Source organism: Protopterus annectens, chromosome 6.part1 (genome assembly GCF_019279795.1).
Source record: "Protopterus annectens isolate FY-2018-M chromosome 6.part1, PAN1.0, whole genome shotgun sequence".
Taxonomy (NCBI): Eukaryota; Metazoa; Chordata; order Ceratodontiformes; family Protopteridae; genus Protopterus; species Protopterus annectens.
The window spans coordinates 266,827,819-266,840,589 of record NC_056738.1 but is presented as its reverse complement, the minus strand read 5'-3'; the positions used below and the strand labels follow the sequence as shown (position 1 = coordinate 266,840,589).

Sequence of the window (12,771 nt, the reverse complement as noted above, 5' to 3'; positions counted from 1 at the left end):
ATCAAACATTGTAAAGCCATCTTCTGTTTTTATTCTTACAACTTTTTTGTTCCAACTTCTGGTTGAGTTGATTAAGCACACTCAAGCAGTTGTTAAGTGCATCCCTGAATTTCTCTGCATATAGCCTTTTGGAGTTCATCAATTTGGATCAAATATTTATTCATACTTCCGAGTTTCTTTTGTTGTACAAGATGGGTCACTTCACTGCTGTCAGCATGAGTCTGTGTAAAGTTCTTGACTGTTTTCAGTCTCGTGATTTTAAGCTTGTACATTCTGATATTTGACTTTTAGGTCAAACAGGGCACAATTAATTTGTACCTCTTTCTACATTAAATCCACAATGACAGCATGGGGTCTAATCAGACTTGTTTGTCTTTCATGTTCCAGTAATGGATCACTTAGCTTTTTTCTTCTTGGTATACTAGTTCCTCAGTGTTACATTCATTACTCAGACAGATTAGCTTTTTACTTAGGTGTTTCAAGCACATGCACAGGCTTTAATTATTGATCAGACAGCACCTTGGCCAATTCAGTGCTGTATAAAAGTTACACATTTCGTAAATAAGACATTTTACCACTGACAGCTCCTAGTAAATTTCAGTGCTGTGTAAAATTAAACACTTTGCCACAGACACCACCTAATAAAAATTCAATATTTTATAACACAACGCAAACTTGTAAATTTCACTGCTATATAAAAGTTCCACTACTTGTTAGTGCTTTTCACAAACTGTATACTTCTTTCCTTTTACTTCTCAACAATTTTTCACCTGTACATAATTTCATTGCATTTCCAGAGGAATACAGTGCCCTTCAGAGAACAATAGCTGGCACTGGTTCTCATTTTTAACTCATTGTCTCCATTGGCGCTCTGGAGGTTTGTACTACATCCTGAGTTTTTAGAAAAAATCAAGTTCCAGCTTCATACTTAGAACAAATGTTTATATATCTCGGGCCATATGGGTTACTAAAGAAATGGAAATGGAAAACTGCTCAGCACAAGAACAGCTTTGCAGAAAAAGTGCCCATTACATTCTAGGTATTCAACTGGATGTTGTCATAATAAACAGTAAATATTAATTCTGTAATATTTTGTAAACAACTTACAATATTTCAGTAACCACTTATGCTACACATTTTGTTCATCATATGATGCTATGCAGTACAGTCTTAGTCGATTGTTGAGAAAAACATAAAACATTATGACAATATAAAATATGCAGTATACAAACCACAAATTAATATATTTTAAGTAGTACTAGACATAGGTTAAATACTAGTGCAGTTATGTTACACATCCTTTAAACTTTAACACAAAAATATTTCAGTAGTTCGTATGCAGCTTGGTTTTGAAATTATTAATGCAAATATGAACAGTCTACATTTGACGCCTAGATGTGTCAGTAGGCTGTAACTGCAGAAATACCTGGAGGCATCACTAGACTGTAATATTAAACACAAAACAATTTAGATATGCAAGCATATCTGCTTCATACTTTAGTTCTATGCTATCTGCCTTTGCAGGCAATTTTAAGCCTTGCCAGATTTACTAACCCAAAGGTAAGAATCCAACCCTGTAAATTGTGCTTCTGAGGTAAAACCTTAACCACTTTCCCAACACTAATCCCTCATATAAGCATTACTATTGTTTTCTCACTTGCTTTACACACAGGAGAATTCAAAAATACATGCCTGGTTCATATAAGCAGCATTATATTTCACTACTACAACACACCACACTCCATATTTGCTTCAGCAGCTTGTTAAGGATTTCACTTTGCAGACACATTTATTTATTTTACATTTGTTTACTGGGAAAGTCCAACTGGGCAAGAAACCCCTTTTCAGTGGAGGCCCAGGGAGAAAAGCTGCACAGTGATTAGTACAATAAATCTAAAAAAACACAGGTAAATTAAATACAGAACAAAAGTAATATCTGACTAGTACAAACATACAATAAAATACATGAGCATACAGTACTGTTATTGGTGTTACAGTCAGTCATTTGGTGACAATTAATATAACAGCTAGTACATAAATACATGTTATTTGAGTAGAGAGCAAAAGAAAAGGAGGTGATGTATGTTAACTCAGTAACATCAGCATAGGGCAAGATACATAGTTACTTGGCATTTGGAGTTGGCTTACAGAACAGTGATACTATACATAGAGTGTCTGTTGAGCTACAGCAAGGTAAGTTTGCACTCACTTGTAGGTAGATATAATTCAGCAGCAGTACAGAGAGAACTTGGTTATGTAGAGGTGGGAGACTGTGATAAGCTGATGGTGAATAAGCATATATGAGCTTTACTATAAACAGAGTACTAATGTGCAGGAAGGGTTTAATTGTATACACTCATGTGGAGTGTATGCTACAGATCTAGCATGGGGAGCTACGCAGGGTCTGTACAGTTACACATCCAAGACTTGTACAGATGGGACCGGAGGAGTTTTTTGAAGTTGTTTTTGTTTTCTGTTGTCCTGATTTCTAGGGGGATGTCATTCCATGTTTTTGCAACATGGAAAGAGTAGAGGGAGTCCGCAGAGCTATTTTTGCTTTTGGTTACATCGACTAATGGTTTGTTGGAGTAAATATTCAGTAGGCCTTGTAATGCAAGAGATTTTCAGGAGTATAAAGAATCTGATGAGCTATTGTAAATTGGTTGAAGGTGAGCAGGTTTGGTAATTCTAACCAGAAAGTTTGCTTAAGTGCTAGGCAGTGATGCCTACTGTAGGGTGAGTCTGGAGCAAACTTTGCTATTTTATTGTAGCAAATGTTTAGTTTGGCTAAATTTGATTTATTTAAGTTGATCAGTACAAGGGAGGCATAGAAAAGTGTGGAGATGAGGGGAGTTCTAGCGATGGTAACTTTACTGTTGTTGGTGAGGTACTTTTTGCATCTATATAGGGTTCCGAATTTTTTTAATGGACTTTTCTATGGTATGTGCGATATGAATGTCAACTTTCATGTTGTGATCTATGATAACTCCTAGCAGTTTGGTGCGTGAAACAGGTGTGATAGGATTAGCCGAGTGCATTGTGAATGAAGGAATGGGGTCTATGGCTCTTGTAGGATGGAATATCATTAGCTGTGTTTTTTGGGGGTTTGGTATTAGTTGAGAGTTACTTAACCAGGTTTCAACAGTGGCAAAGGATTCTTGTGTTAATTTTTGGAGTTTGGGAAGTGATGAAGTGGAACAGATTAGGGTGGAGTTGTCAGCGTATTGGACCAGAGTGGTGTGCAGGGTAGCTGTGTTAAGTTTACTGGTAAATTTGGTGAAGAGGAGGGAGCAGAGAATGGAACCTTGGGGGATGCCTAGGGTGATGGGTATGACCGAAAATAAAGTGTTTTGCCATTTAACTGCCTGTTGATGGTTGGCTAGATATTCCTGGAACCAGGTTAGAGTGGAGTGGCTTAGATTAAGTTTGGAGAGTGCAGTAAGTAGTCTGGCATGGGAGACCATATTGAAGGCCTTGGAGAGATCTAGGAAAACAGCACAGACAAGGTTGCCATAGTTGCGGTGTTGATTTATGGTATTGGTAAAGCTAATAAGGGCTGCGGTGGTACTATGATTAGGGTGGAATCCGTGTTGGTCAGCAGTTTATTAGTAAGGAGATAATAAATCATTTAGAAATGTATACATTTTTCAAGGATTTCTGACAGGGGAGATATAATGGCAATCGATTGGTAGTTAGACAGTTCATTGAGTTACTCCCTTTGTGGATGGGTATTATACATGAAACTTTCCATAGTGAGGGGAAGTGTTGTTCTGACAAAGAGCAGTTAATTAACAGGGAGACAAGATAGGAGATGGCTTTGGCTGTGATCTTGAGGAAGTCTGCAGGTAATTTATTAGCAGTCAGGGTTGTGGGTTTAAGTTTGTTCAGATGCTTACATATTGTGCTAGTAGGATAGGCTGCAGTGAGAAAATGTTGGTCTATGGGTGAGGCTGACAGGTTAAGATGTGTAGTGGGTGTACTATTGTTAGTGAGATCTAGGGTAGATTTGGTGAAGCATTGGTTGAATTGGGTGGTTATGTTATTGGTGGTGGTAGCGATGTTTGGAAGTAGTCGGGTATCTTTGGTGAGCTGAGGGGCAAAGTTAGATTTAGTTCTGACAGTCCTGATGGGGACGAGGCGATTTAGAATGCTATGGAAAGTATTGTTGAAGCACTCTACAGCACTATCCAGGATGAGAGTTGAGAGTGGTCTTCAGCTGCACTGATTTAGTACAGGTATAAAATCTTCGGCTTTGACATTCTTTGTATATCAAATTTGTTTGAAGGTAGAGAACTTTATTGGGTTAACATGGTATTTTTATTACAAAGGTGGGGAAATGATTGCCAAGGGTGTCAGGGGGAGGGGCCCGGAGAGGTAATATTGAGCTGGCCAGTTAGTCAGGATCCAATCTAGGATGGACTCCACCTAGTTGTTTTATCTACTCATGTTGGGGTATTGATTAATTGGTTGAAGCCATGTAGGTTGGTGGGGTGGGAGGTGTCACAGGAACTCCAGCTGATGTTAACGTCACCCATTATGATTGTTTCTTGGGTGGTGCTTTGGGATGCTCAGTTTAGGATTACTACAAAGTAATCAGCTTTGCACTCAATTTTTCGTTTTCACTGCAAAGGTTCTCCCTTCTAACAACTAAGATTTCTTTTATTACAAAAGGCTCACACTTGCTGGGTTCCTTTTTCCAAATTACAATTCATGTAAATGCTGCAAAACATCAGCTGTAGAATTAAATTCCTAGACAAGTGGCAAACAGCATTAATACAGAAATATTACCAAATTTACTTCTGTGCATCAATATTTTTGGACTGCTAGTGACTACCACTGAACTTATACTTTCAGTAGCATTTCTGCATTGCTTAGACATTAAAACATGCACTTGTTAGGCTGTAGTTAAAAGCATGCAGGGCAGTCATTACTGTTCAGTACACATACTTCAGAACTGTCTGACAGTTGTCTCAAAAAGCCAGTGCAATGCTACTCCTTAGTACATCTCAAATGTGCATGCTTCAAACCAGAATTATTTACTTTGCCAGGAAAGCCACTGTAATAGTCTAGTACATGACAGACGTTGTGAACACACAGTTTATTATGCCACAAATACTTCCAACTCTTAAATCAGCACACCACTTTTCTACATTTTTAGTAGCAAACTTTTCTCACATTTTGGGAATTTTCAACAGCTTCCCCCAAGCCACATATAATTTAATGTTACAATGTGTTATAGTCAGTTTCAATTGTACACATAAATTCAGTAAACTATTGTCACAAATCTGAAATTTCTAGGAAATTAAGCGGGCAGGAATCAATGGAAGCCGGCTAAACTCCAAAAAGCAAGTTTATTACAGTGAGCGCTTTCAGCAAGGTCCTTACCCTGCCTTCTTCAGACAATCAAGTGCAAATCAATTAAGCCACTTTATATAAAAAATGTTTACATCAATTAGCTAAGCATGATTAACTTTTAAAAAGAAATCGCACCATTTCAGGTGTCATTCATACATACTGTCATGACATTCCGCTATACTAGAAAGCGTTAAAATATGTCCAATAAATTTATATTAAATGCAAATCTGAAATTTCACCATAGTTTTCCCATACTTACCAATCACGCCAGCATTTGTTTTCACCAGTATTCTTAAGCCCATGCTTGACACTGCAAGTATATGTATCCCAACTTTCTTTCAGCAGTATAGTACATTCACTATGAAAACCTTTGGTAAGCAACCTTATAGAAATCCACTATACACTTACTTTGGTAAACAAGATTCCAATAATTTCATATCATTTTGTTAGTCAAAAGTATTTATCATTCTGCCACTACATTTCATATTAAAACTTGGTTTTACAAATGTTTCATGTATTTCATTCTTACAGACCAGATTCTGTTATGCCACTTCTGTTTCCTGCCTTTGGGTATGGCAAAGAAAAAACTCTCTCTCTTTTAACACTCAAATCTGTCTTTTTAACACTCAAATAAGAATTCATTCACCAGTAGGTCTTTTAGGAGGGTTGTCTCCCAGTTCAGTACACCTATCTTTAGAATACACCACTTCTGTACTTTACTTTTGTTAGATTCTCAGTAATACAAAAACATTTTCATACCTTCTAAATTCTGGTTATTCACAGCAAAAATCAATCTACAAAAAGGTAGCAGTCTGTCAACATGCAAATAACTGTCTCATGCTGCAGAAAGATGTGGTAAAAACACTAATAGCAGTGGTTTTACTAATGGGGAAACAACTCCCTATGAATTAGCACTTGCAGAAAGTAATGCAAGAAATTATCATTTGGTACAGTTATGACTAAAATTTGCACACCAAATACCACCAGTGTAGAATATAAACATACTGGAGACACCATTTAATAAAATATGTGCAGCTTCATTACCTATGATTGCTTTAATACTCAGCACAAACCTGTGTATATCTACAATACAAAAAAAACAATTCAGTGACAGGAAATTCCATCTTATGGTTCTCTGGTTCCACGAGGAATTTAAGAAAACAAGATACTTGTAACTCTCAAAATACACCACTTACGGTCTTTCCGTTACTGCGAGTACCATGAGTTACTTTCAACAAATTTCCACTCAGTGAGAAGCCAAAAGATTCTCTCTCTAAACTTAGACTCCGAACATAGCCAGTGTCTCCCCTTAACAGCAGCCTTCCTTACAGCAGTTCTTCATAATAGTTTGCTCCCAAATGAAAGGCACACATTCTGCTCTCCTGTTTCTATAATCATTCCTTTCAGAAGAAGGGTGTGGTCTCCTACACACGAGGTAGGTGTGCATCATCCTCCCAGACTACTACTCCACAGCAGTTGCTAGGCATCAGTATACCACAATATATAAACATAAATACAAATACATGTGTATGTGTGTGTGTGATTGGAAGTATGAAATATGCATGGGTGTGGAGGTGCAATAAAGGGATACAAAGCATGATTTTCATTAGAAGCGGTACTACCACTTTTCATAGGCAGGTACTAGGCTATCTGCCCAAAGGCATTTATAAGCCTAGCCAGAATTGTGTTGGTTTTTCGCCGCCCTCCCCCCCTTAGATTAGTTCCCTGTGCCTCTGTCCAGCAGAGCCATTGAAGTGATCCCCGGGGCAAACTTTCTATTTACCATCCACTTGTCAATGTTTCTCTTAAAGAGTGTTAGCGAGGAGCTTTGCCTAATGTAGATTGGAATCTTGTTCCAGAGCATGGGAAGTCTCTGGGACAGGAATCTCTCCCTCCAGCACGCCCTATTTACTGTTGCGATGAGATTTAGATCCTTAGAGTGTGTGGCTAGAGGGGATATGGTTTTCTTTAGGTGGAGCATGTCCATCAATTCTGGGTTGAACATGGCCTTGTATCACCTCTTGTGTAGACGGCATGCAACCGAGTACAGCTGGAGTTTCTTCAGTTGAGCTGCATGGGCATCTGTTAGGCCAGTGATCCTCTTGGTGAGGTGCTTCTGTGGTCTTTCCAGCTGTTGCAGGTGTCTTGTAATGTACATCCCAAATGGGGCATTGTACTCTATGATAGGTCTGATGAGTGATGAATAGAGGGGCACAATGACCTCTTTTGATTTGGATGCAAACCCTTTTGTGATTAGGTGGGCCACATAGAAGGATTTTCTAACCACGTTGGCAATGTGATTATTAAAGGAGAGATTACTATCTACTTGAGTCCCCAGATCCCTTATTACGTCTTCCGTATTTAGGGGGCTACCACCTATGTGGTAGTTTGTGGGTACTTTATTTTTTCCAAAGGGGATGACTATGCACTTTTTGGCATTTAGCTTGAGGCCATGATTTTGACAACAGGTATCTGTCTCAGTGAGACCCTTTTGGAGGATGTCTGTCACCCTGTTTCATACTCCACAGTACTAGGTATTTAATTTATTACACTCCAGATCCACATATATTCTGCTTACCCACTTTTATTTTATTACATTCCTGTTTCCCATTCATTTCAGAGGTGAGGTTTTGCATTTTTGGGCTCTAGTAGTACCGTTTGGCTTTCTGAGACAGAGGTGTATAGGAATGTCAGACTATGTTAGGTCAACACTGATTTTAAGTCCGTTTTGGTATAGGTGTATATACAGTCTTAGGTAAGTTTCCTAAATATTCAATGCTGTTTTTATATTTGCTGGTATTTTCATACTGCAGTATTGTATTTTAACTGCATTTTCTAATGTTGGTGTATTTTATCTTACTTTTAATTTTTGAACACTTGTTTCATCAGTGCTCCAATTTGCTGATTTTCTTACTTTTGCTCATCATTTTTCTTAGTTTTTTCCCCTTATTGGTTTAGGGTTTTACTGTGTTTAGAGTCTGATTTGGGTGGTAGCATGTATTTTGAGTTTTTGAATGTCCCCCACCCTTGCTGCAGTCACTAGGGCAGACTGCCTAATGTTTCTGCATTTTAAATTACATCCTTTTTTAATTCTATTTTATGGTTGGATAGTGTTTTGGGGTGTGAGTTACATTTTTGTGGTTGTCTTGTGTAAAGTTTTATGTTTTTACTGTTTTTCTAAATTACACTCCATGAAAAAGTATATCTGAGTTAGTTTATGTTAGGATGGTGTAATCAATCAATATATGTTTTGAAATACTGTAATACATAATTTTAAATATATACACTTTGCATTAGATGAATGTTTTTATTGCAATACCCACTGTAAATCAAAGGTGAGAATTTATATTTACAAAGACACACTCAAATAAGTGGATGTATGTCCATTTGTAAATTAGACAAAGAGAGGGAACTGAGAGACAGTGTTTTAGCAATTAGAAGCACAGACCCTAGTCAAACATAGAAGGCAGCACTAAAGACACATGTTCTTTAGCACCGTTAGAGATTATATGCAGCTTAGAATTTAATGGCAACATGCAACAAACAGTGATGGGCAAACTATGTTTAAATGCCTGTCTCATTAAAAAGTGTCAGTATACAGAAGGCAAACAAACTGCAAGACCAATGACAGATTACTGGTTTAGAGCAGAACACACTTTCCATTATTGATAAAAGAGAATGCACTGACCTATGGAAGGGGAGGTCCTTTGCAATTTTCTGTGGACTCCAACTTTAACAACTATACTCAGAACACAGGCATAGATTATTTCTTTCTTTACTAGTAGCAAAGATTAGAACAGCACCTTCATCAGGCAACACAAAAATAAGACATCATAGAATATACCATAAAATATAAGTTATTAAGACAGGTACATATGCACAGAAGCAAAACAATAGGATCGTGTGGAACATGGTTTATACAACATTATTACAGAGTGAAGCTAGTGTGAATGAAGTGCTGGATTTCTTCCTAAAGCCACCCAAGAACTAAAACTGGACATTACATTTTTCAACATTTTCTGAAATATATTCTAGCTCTGAGTTTTCCAATAATTACTGAATGACAAACACATCAACTTACTAAATTAAAGTACTTGAAGTTGTTATTTTTAAATAATGAAACAACAAACACTGCTTTGGTTAACCCTTGGACTGTATCCAATAGACCAATACATTAAATTAATAATCTAAAAATTTATTGGGCGTCAAAATCTTGTCACTTACATTCTCAGCATGTTAACCTGATGTTCAAAATTTGTTGACAAACAGGTATTCTACCAAATGTACTTTATTGAGAGAAAGATGATAACGTGCCTCCTGGTGATTTGGTTCATGTTCCCTTTACATATAGTAAAACACAGTCCAAACAAGATTTAACTTAACATACTGCACCCTATCCATGAAAATACATTTATGGCAAGGGTGTAGGTAGGCATACTGTTTGTATTGTACAGAGTACGTTTTTTCCTGAGCATCATATCAACATGGCTTTTTTTAGGCCATATTATGTCTACAACTGTCTAAATGAAGGACTTTAACAACAGATGCAATATTGCTAAGCTAAAAACAATATGTTTAACAATCTTAGGGGAAAACAGCTGAAAATGTTACTTATATTTATTAAGTGCTTGGGGGTAGTATTTTGAGAGATGTGTCCATTTTTAAGTGATAGGTGTCCCAGTGGAGTAGCATTAAAAGCTTGTGAGTACAAAATAGAATTTGCCTGCTGCACCACTGAATTATGCTCCATGTGATAACAAAAAAGTATCATTCAAAGTATCATTAACAACTTATGCCTCTTTACAAGTGAGCACAGTAAGTAACACATTTCTCAAATTTATTTGCACTGAGATATGACAACCAAACAGATCGGTTATACGTAATGTAGGTAACAATGCACTTTACATGTGGCTAGAAAGCACAGGTTACAGCCACACTCAACAGAATTCTGTCACTAGCAGTTAGCATGGCAACAAGCTTTAGACAGACCGCCAAAGCAGCTCAGCTTGTGAATACCACCTCATGCAGTGGATAATAGAAGAAAAACAAAACTTATATATGGATACGTGCAATAGAGCTACATGAAAGCCACTTACCGGGCTCTTTTACACTGTCTCTGCTGTGTGGAAAACCCTTTTGCTCCTCACAGCATAGCCCCGACCTTCTGATAAAGTAACTCCCTTATTCTACCTTGGCAGGTTACCACCATTTACTGATGAACTTGCACAGCAGACAGATTATGCAATTCCCACTGTATTTTCTGGCTCCCTATTTTTTATTGCTTTAACGTTTTAAAAAGTTAGTAACAGCTGTACAGAATCCGGAAGCAGTGTCGTGCGTTCCGTCAGGATGTTTACTCCCCTGTGCAATTCATATTAGTTCCGCTTTCTCATAATTCCTTATCCGTTTTGTTTTTTTAGTACTGTCCAAAAGTTTTGTCTTTTTAGTACTGTCCAAAAGTTTTGTCAGTCGTACGAGTCTTGCTTTTTGTTTGTTTAGTTCAGTTTTCCGATATTGTAGTAGCTAAAATCACTGTCATATAAATATTAAACCGTTTTCGTAGTGTATCAGTCATTTTATTATGGTACAGCTCTTAACTTTTTGTCTCCAAAATAAGGAACAGTACCTCTCATAATGTGGAAAGAACGACTAAAAAGTGGGACTCTTGTTAGCATCCTATTACCGTCCTCACCTTAGGAATCTCACACGAGGGTTATAGTGTGTTACTTCATGCTTATAAAATATCTTTTGAGGAATTAATATATTTTTAGTATTATTTACCATGGCTATCAGTTTAAAAAGTTTCTAAAACTGAATGTGTCGCAGACATTTTCATTGTGGAACTGTAAGGAACGCGGACCTTTTAAGACCTAAACAATGAAGAATACTCCTTGTAATGAGGTACACGTAAGAGGTAGGTATTATGCTATGATACAGGAGTAACAACTACACATTTTAAAATCGAAGACAGTGCCTTCTAATGGTTATATCTATAGACTGTCCTATAAAGTGGTAAGGAATGTCAGTCTCACAAGGGCGTTTGAAAAGGGTGGCAACTATTCTACTTTAACGAATGTGTGTTTTGATTTATTGTTAAGCAGATGCAGATAACAAGAGATATCCAGGATATCATGGTCAGTAGGCATAACTCTAGAAACTGATGGAACATAGGTCTAAATATTTTACCACAAAAGTTAGGGATAAATAACTAAGTAAGCAAATAAATAATCCATGCAAAGACCCTACTGTAGGGGTACGGTGGCACGTCTCCTGTATCTGATGATTTAAAGACTGATGAGTAGTGCTGGAAATGCCAGAAGACATAAACCTGCCAGGGACCTAAACCTTGTCACCACAATAAACAGGACATGCTGGAGGGATAGAGTCCTGTCCCAGATACTTCCCATACTCTGGAACAGTGTACCCATCAATGTCAAGCAAAGTTCTTCATTAGTACTCTTCAAGTAAAATCTTGATGAGTCGATGGGAAATAGGAAATACACCCCGGGATTCACTTCTATGCCTCTGCTCGACAGTGGCACAGGAAAATAACTTTCTTGGGTGGTGTAAGCCTGTGAACCGTGTTGGCTAGGCTTACGTAGGCCCTTGGGCCCAATAGCCTAGTACCTACCTATAAACCTAAGAAAAGCAAAGATTATAATTAAGAGAATAAAGGAGACCATATGATATATATAAAAAAAAAACTGAAACCAATTGCAAAATAAACTTCTACTGTATGCAGCACATGTATAATTCCGACCAGCCAGTCATTTTCATTATCATCATCATCATTCCCCATTTTCCAATTTTTACATGGGGTCAGAGTGTTCAGCTGCCACCACTTCTCCTGATTCAGAGCCATTTTCCTACCTTCGTCAGCAGTCATGCCTGCCCCTACCTCTCAACCTGCAGGTTAGAAAAATCTGGGCAAAAGCCCTTGAAAAGTAGGGATATCTGGCCAAAAATACGGATGACTAATTAGCATGAAATTTGCATGTGTAATGGCATAGCTAATCTAGTTTAGTAGGATTGTGGGGATACCACCACAAAAAATAAAACTCTTCCCAACATGGCCTCAGCTGTATTTAGATTGACAAACCTCTGCACACACACACAAACACACTGAATGTCTCCTGTATTGTGACTCACACCATGATCAGGCTAGTGAGCTCTGTTTTAGCCTTTTGCCTCTGAGTATCTAGGTGCACTCAAAGGTGCAAGATCAAGCAGCTAAAGCCACAAGTAATAAAGTTTACATATGTACATACACACAAAATGTTTTCTGCTCAGTAGTACTCAGTTCTCCATTTCAGACATTCCAAGTATCATAGTTCATGTATATATACTTTATTCATTTATTGCTTAGTAATTTGCAATTCCCTCTATCCGAAGTTGCTAAAACTGCAACAGACTCTT

The 12,771-nt window shown here is 37.6% G+C and overlaps 1 protein-coding gene across 1 annotated transcript in view; it reads right to left on the bottom strand.

The window, feature by feature from the left end:
* The window catches only part of UBE2F (ubiquitin conjugating enzyme E2 F (putative)), a 2,002,640-nt gene extending 1,991,913 nt beyond the window's left edge, over positions 1–10,727 (bottom strand). The window contains exon 1 of the mRNA XM_044075697.1: positions 10,452–10,727. The gene's annotated coding sequence lies outside the window, so the exon portion shown is untranslated. The remainder of the gene's footprint in view (positions 1–10,451) is intronic.
* Positions 10,728–12,771: the final 2,044 nt, after the last annotated feature.